Below are 6,991 nucleotides of genomic sequence, written 5' to 3' on the forward strand. Positions count from 1 at the left end.
TTCGCTGGTTGCCTTATGTGGCATCGTTGGATGACTTGGGTAGATATAGCTGGGGCTCGGCCGCGCTGGCGTGGTTGTACAGATGTCTTTGTCGTGGAACAAACAGAAATGTTGTCAACTTGGCTGGGCCACTTCAGCTTCTACAGTCTTGGATCTTCTGGAGATTTCCTTGTCTGAGGCCAAGTGATTTCAACAGATTCGGGTTTCCACTTGCATCCAGGTAAAGAAATATGATGCTAGAGTTTGAAATTGTTCATTTACATGTCCCATTAGATGTTATGACATTCTTTTAATTGAACTTGTAGGTGGGCTCAGTATCTACCGAGAAACGATGCAGTAGATCAAAGAGTGGTGGCTGCACGCCTTTGTTTGGATAGATTGCGTGTGCATGATGTGAGTAATTTATTTATAGTTCATTCAGTTATGTTTTGCCTGTTATAGAATTTGTTTTACGTAAAGTTTCATTACGTGATGTAGATCGTGTGGGAGCCCTATTCCACTCCGGATGTCGCAGCTGTTGTTCATCCAGAGATACTACTAGACCAGCACCGCAGGCTATGGACGGCAGTTACCAGTCTCATTTATTTTGCTGCGATTGAGTGGCACCAGGTGGATAGGGTTATGCCTCAGTTCGGCGGGGTTCAGCATCTCCCTCATTTGGCTCTTAACATAGACTGGCTTCATGCGAAGGACGGCAGGGGTGGAGATAGGTGGTTCCCCTCATATTATCGGGAGTGGCATGAGCATTGGCAAGATCGGCATGCCTCAGTTTTACCCGTTGACCGAGTTTCTGATCCTGGGCCATCAGCTGAGTACCTGGACTGGTGGTGTCGTGTGGCCCACCGATTTTTATCCCCAGAGGTTGCATTTCAGGATCCCAGGCCTATTGTGTTGACCGAGGAGGCTCGTCATAGAGGGTCATCCCAGGCACCTCCTATGGTGCAGGTTGTCGACAGACCGGACAACCGCCGCGTGGACAAGCGTAGGCGTATCGGCACACGTACTACGGATCGAGAGTGGCGATGGCTGGCCGACCAGTTAGATGAGGAGCAGGTTGTTGGTGGTCATGGAGGTGATATTGATCATCGTGTTCCGAGACGTAGGGCCAGACGACATGGTCAGCGGGATGGTGGTGGACGGGCCCGTGGTAGAGGACCATCCGGAGAGTATCACAGTGGTCAAGATGCTGTTGGTGAGGACATTGGTGGTGTGGGCACAGGGATGGATCAGGGTACGTACGAGGTGGGGGGTTCTTCTCAGATGTTCGAGGTGGGGGGTTCTTCTCAGATGTTCGCCGACTTTACTACCGCGGCCGTCGGTATGGAGATTGATGATCCTGTGAGTCAGTCAGAGTTCTTCAGAGATATAGCAGACATCTTGGGAGAGGATGACGGCACTCATTATAGGCTACAGATGGATGAGGGACATTCACAGTTTGCCGAGCACCAGCCACTTGTTCAGGATGTACAGCCAGGTTTGCCGGTTGACCTGAACGAGCCTGCGCCTTCACCATTGGACCCATGGTTCGCGTTGGGAGGTACCCCAACTTCGGCTTTCAGCGTAGTTCCGCCACAGGCACAGGTGCCACAGGTGGATCAGAGACCACGGAGGGCTCGTCGTGCTCCTTTATGTGGCACTGGAGGTCACCTTATTGGTCAGTTGCACGATGACGACAGTGACACGATCGAGGACTCTGATTAGTTAGCTATGTATTTCCCATTTGTCTATGTCCTTTCTTTCATTATGTACTTGGATTAATGTTTAAACATTTATTATGCTTTCTGGTGTTGTATCTTAAATTGATGTATCTCACTATTAAGTATGATTAATGATCTAGTCGTTTCTACTTTATTTGTCTAAACAACACAATGACATTAACAGTAAATTAGGCTGTCTTAATATACCAAGTCAAGAAACAAATATTCTTACATGACGATACATAAACATATGAATAACACCAATGCTACTTATAAGACTGAAATTAAACATACATTGATAACCCATCCTCAACCTAAATAATACATCCTAATGATCCCCGCCAGCAGTATCTCTTCGCTGGCCACAGTTCCTCCGCGTGTGACCTGGCTGTCGACAGAGGCCACAGCGCTTGGGCTGGTTCTCAGCAGATCGATCCATGGGACCGCGGATCCTAGTTGCCTTCGGCCGACCTTCCCTGGCTCGCCTCATGTTAGGATCAGGAATGATAGTAGGCCCGGCATATGGTGGCCATAGGCCTTCTGGTATGGGCGGAACAAACCCGTTACTGTAAACTTTGAACACCTCACTCATACGATACACCTCATGCACATATGCTGCCCAATTAAGCCGGGAGTGGGCGCAACAAGCAATCGCGTGACAGCATGGATAATGGAGGGCCTGAAAGTACCCACAATCACATGTGTGATCCTTCAGCGAGACTCTGTAGCTACCCAAGGAGAAGTTTCCAGTCGGTGTCGTCTCAGCAACCGTGTACTCCGACTGGTGCCTGTCGTACAACGTGACGGTGAAGCACCTTGACTCTCTTATGTTCCTTTCAATACCCTTGACCAATGCCTGACAAAACTCTTGTCCAGCTCCAAGTTGCGCCTCTGCTGTTTGTCCCCGGATAACGAATAGCTCAGCAAGCCTTCCGTATGTGGACTTAACCAACGACGTGACCGGGAGGTTGCGAGTTCCCTTCAAGACGGAGTTCACACATTCACTGATGTTTGTTGTCATGTGCCCGAACCGTCTACCGCTATCCTGGTGTTGCGTCCACTTCTCATACTCCATCCGGTTCGCCCAATCACACATTGCCGGATTCTCTGTACGCATGATGTCGAACCAGTAATAGAACTCCGCCTCAGTTTTTGCGTACGCAGCATTAACCAGCATTCTTCTCGCATCTTTACCTTTGAAAGAAAGGCTGAAATTTGCTGCCACATGACGGATACAGTACGCCCGATAGGCACGTGGGGGCAGCCAACCATTCACGGGATCCTCTAGTGCAGACTTGATACCGTTATGCCTATCCGAGATAACAAGGATACCCTCCTGTGGAGTCACATGCCTTCTCAAGTTGGACAAGAAAAATGCCCATGACTCGGCATTTTCTCCCTCCACAAGGGCGAATGCTATCGGGAGGATGTTTGAGTTCCCATCCTGTGCAATTGCCAGCAGTAAGGTGCCTCCATATTTGCCGTACAAGTGGGTACCATCAATACTCACAAGCGGCTTGCAATGTTGGAAGGCCTCAACGCAAGGTGGAAATGTCCAGAACAGACGGTGAAAGTACACTGTTGACTCATCAATCTGGTCCCCAACTCTAACAGGAGACGTCTGCAACACAGTAACTGTCCCGGGCATCGTCAACTCCACGCCTAGCATCCAACGTGGCAATTCGGCATAAGACTCTTCCCAGTCTCCATATATTTGTGCAACTGCCTTCTGTTTTGCTTTCCAAACCTTCCGGTAACTGGGCTTGAAGCCGTAATCAGCTTCAGTCGCTTGTTGCAACACCTTGATCGGTACTGCAGCATCCGCACTAACCAACGGAAAAATCCTCGCACAGATAACGTGGTAATCAAGCTGACGGTGATCACTGGAGACAGATGTAGCTAAGCAAGTGTGGGGACCGTTGTACCTCCTAACCTCCCAAGTTCCCTTCCGTGCACGGAGCGAAATCCGAATCAGCCAAGTACAACTTTTGCCGAAGTCCTTGCACCTTCCATGATACTTCAAATGGTCCGATTCCAACACTCGGTACTCAACACCTCGACGGATGCTATAGTCCTTCACACTAAGAACAGCTTCTTCTTTACTCTGGAAGGATTGCCCAATCTGAAATTCGGTTGACGAACCACCCACTGTAGCAATTCCGGCCGTATGTTCACCCAGAGCCTCCAAGTTTAACGTCGAGAAGTGTGGAGGGTAATGCTGTGTGCCGGAACTTGAAGGACCTTCTTGTGCTTGTGGATTGGCACCGGTGTCATCGTCGCTGTCCCCAAATATATTTACAGGCTCCTGGTCAGAGTCATCGTCCCGCATTGCATTCTCTACTCGATCAGGTTCCCCGAATTCTTGATGTTCATCATCTGTGGCACGACCTGATTCCCCTAGAAATGCCTGTTGCAGGACCCCTTCATTAGGGGAACGTGCAGTACGAACTGCAACCGCTGGTACCAGATCAGCCGCAAACGAAGGAGAGGCAACCTGCGGAACAGAAAACCGGTTTGCTGGTGCCGAGCAAGACGCACTGCCTGCGGCAGTCGAGCTATGAACAGGAGCCGATGCCCCAGAACTATCCAGAGTTACCTCCAACTTCGCATACAACTCGTGTATTCTGACCTCAGGAAAACTCCTCACGCAATGAAATAGAACCCTAATATCTTCGTCAGCCCCTAACACGAATGTATCATACATCACACCGCTGGAAACTACAGCGATGGGAATCTTGTAGAAGATCTTCTTCACAACCTTGCTCCCAAAAACCCCAAGCTTCTGCAAGATGGTGCTCTTTAAATCTGACAAACTGTTTGACGAACTAACAAATACACTCAACGGTTCTCTATCAGTGAACTTCACACCATATTTTTTGCTTTTTTTAATTTTTCCAGAGCAATGCACTAAGACAAGAACACATTCTTCCTCACTTGACATTGTGATAATGATCTCCTCAGCAACTACATTCTCACTCGAATATATATAGATTTTCATTATACATAAACCGTGCTAGGTTACAGGGTTTTATGCTCATTCAATGGCCTTCATAAACCGTGGTTGCCAGCCACGTTTTACGCTTTTTCTTCTTCATAAACCGTGGCTACCTCCAGCGGTTTCTGCTTTTCATTAATAAAGTGTAAACCGTGGCTGCCTACCACGGTTTACATTGTGCATTTCCAACTCATAAAACCTTGCTACCTCCCACGGTTTATGTACAATTGGAATCCGTGGTTGGCTCCCACGGTTTCTATATAAACTTAAACAAGACAAATTGGTATGCAATTTCCAAATGTTGTAATCTGGTAAAGGATTCAACCAATCATTTTAAATTGGTAAATTGCCCTAATTATTTTTTAAAATACCATCTTATACTATTTTAGGTTAGAGTATGACGATTTGAAGATACATGAATCAAGTTCTCACACGCTACTCTGTTTAGTGTTTAGAGAAAAAAAACTTTTTCCCCCTCAAATAGATATCTAAAGAATTGTAGCCTACCCAGCAATTGTTCCAATATCCAAGGTCACCAATGACTTTGTTATAACAGTTGAAAATTCATCCTGCATGATTGCACAATTCTCTTAGAATGAGATTTGTAGAGAAAAAGAGTTCTCTAATTCAGAGTTCAGATTATGAAAATATATATTACAAGGTGCCTTGGTTCAAATTGCTGCTTTTCCAAGACTTATAAAACTTACGATATATTTACACACACTATAACAAAAGTTATTTTTAATGACAAATTTTTAGTGACAATAATATAATAATTACTATATGTTTTATTTAATTCATATTTTTGTGGTAATTATATATTTGTCATTATTACTATATGTTATAATGATAATTATATATTTTTTGCGATTATTAAAAAAGTCTTTACCAACAATTATATATTTGTGGTTAAAACTTTTTAGTGACAAAACATAAGACAGCTAATCATATCTAATTGTTAGTAAATATATTAGCGGCTATGTATAGTATTGCTAAAAGTAAAATAAATGGCCACTAAAAATAATTTTTCTAATAGTGATATATATATATGGTAGACGATATAAGTATGATATAAATATGACAGAATTGTTAAAATCAAATTTATTTTATTAATATTTTAGTAACATTTTTTTAACAACACTTTTTAAAAAGTGTTGCTAAATAAAAAAATTACTTTAATTTTAAAAGCACTCTTTAATTAAAACACCAAATCTACCATAGTTACCGTATTCACGAACTATATATTTATTATATGGCTTTGATCATAATTTTCTGTAAGTATCAATATTTTTGCCTTACATATCTAAGACATCAAAATCAGAAAGGAAAACATATATATAGCTAAACTTATATAGTTTTAGCTTTAAGTTTTAACCTTCTATTCGAAATCGCCGGTAAGCTTCTATCTACTGAATTCAAACCACTAACATTATTCATCAATTCAAAGTCAACTCAAAAAAGATTGTTCTCATTCCCAATAGTCTAAATCTACCTACCCTTATGATATTGAATTGGCAGCACGCGGCAACCTTCTATTTATATATATATGTGTGTGTAATATTCATCACACCTTGATCATTTCACTTAAGATCTCTCACAAATTTTTGGCTTAGCTTTCAAGTCCATCAAGATCAGACAACAATTATAGGAGGAGCTCATGATGTCAACATTCTCTAACAATTATAGGAGGTTCGTGTTGATAGCTATAGTGACGGTGTTGGTGATTTTGATTGGTTCTCCTAAATATGGAGAAGCATGGAGGCCATTACTACAAGATGAGTTCACGCAAATGCTTCCAAAAAGTCCTCCAAACCCATCAACCGGGGATGATACTAATGGTGATCATCATCATGATTATCCATAACCTAGCTTTTTATGTTCAAAAAATAAAAGTGTCCCCTTTTTTCTTAGTGGAACCTTTATCGTTCTTTTTAACATATATATCTCATTCCTCAAATAATGAAATAATTATTTTCAACTGTGCCAGGTATACACGGCAATCCACCACCATTGCGGTGAAGACAAGACCAAAGAGAGCAAGGAAAAGATGTGCCAAGCTGGGTTTCTCTTCTCCCGATTGGAACACTATAAATCTCAAGAATACTCTTCTCTTTTTAAGCTTTTTTACTTTAATTTCTTCTCCTTTTGGAGATCCCCTGTTTTAAATTCTTTATGTGTTGTCCAATTTGGACCATGCTTCTCATTTAGCTGTATTTCTTTTTTCTTGTTTCGAATTAAAAATTTATTAATTAGTTTATACATATTATATTATAATATGTTCAATTTTAATATATATATA

The 6,991-nt window shown here is 42.8% G+C and overlaps 1 long non-coding RNA gene across 1 annotated transcript; it reads left to right on the forward strand.

Annotated features, from left to right (window-relative positions):
* Window positions 1–6,276: 6,276 nt before the first annotated feature.
* On the forward strand, window positions 6,277–6,949 carry LOC110277609 (uncharacterized). The gene is made up of 2 exons (XR_002370228.2): window positions 6,277–6,530; window positions 6,680–6,949. It is a non-coding gene; the product is annotated as an uncharacterized LOC110277609 (long non-coding RNA).
* Window positions 6,950–6,991: the final 42 nt, after the last annotated feature.

Source organism: Arachis duranensis, chromosome 2 (genome assembly GCF_000817695.3).
Source record: "Arachis duranensis cultivar V14167 chromosome 2, aradu.V14167.gnm2.J7QH, whole genome shotgun sequence".
Classification (NCBI taxonomy): Eukaryota; Viridiplantae; Streptophyta; class Magnoliopsida; order Fabales; family Fabaceae; genus Arachis; species Arachis duranensis.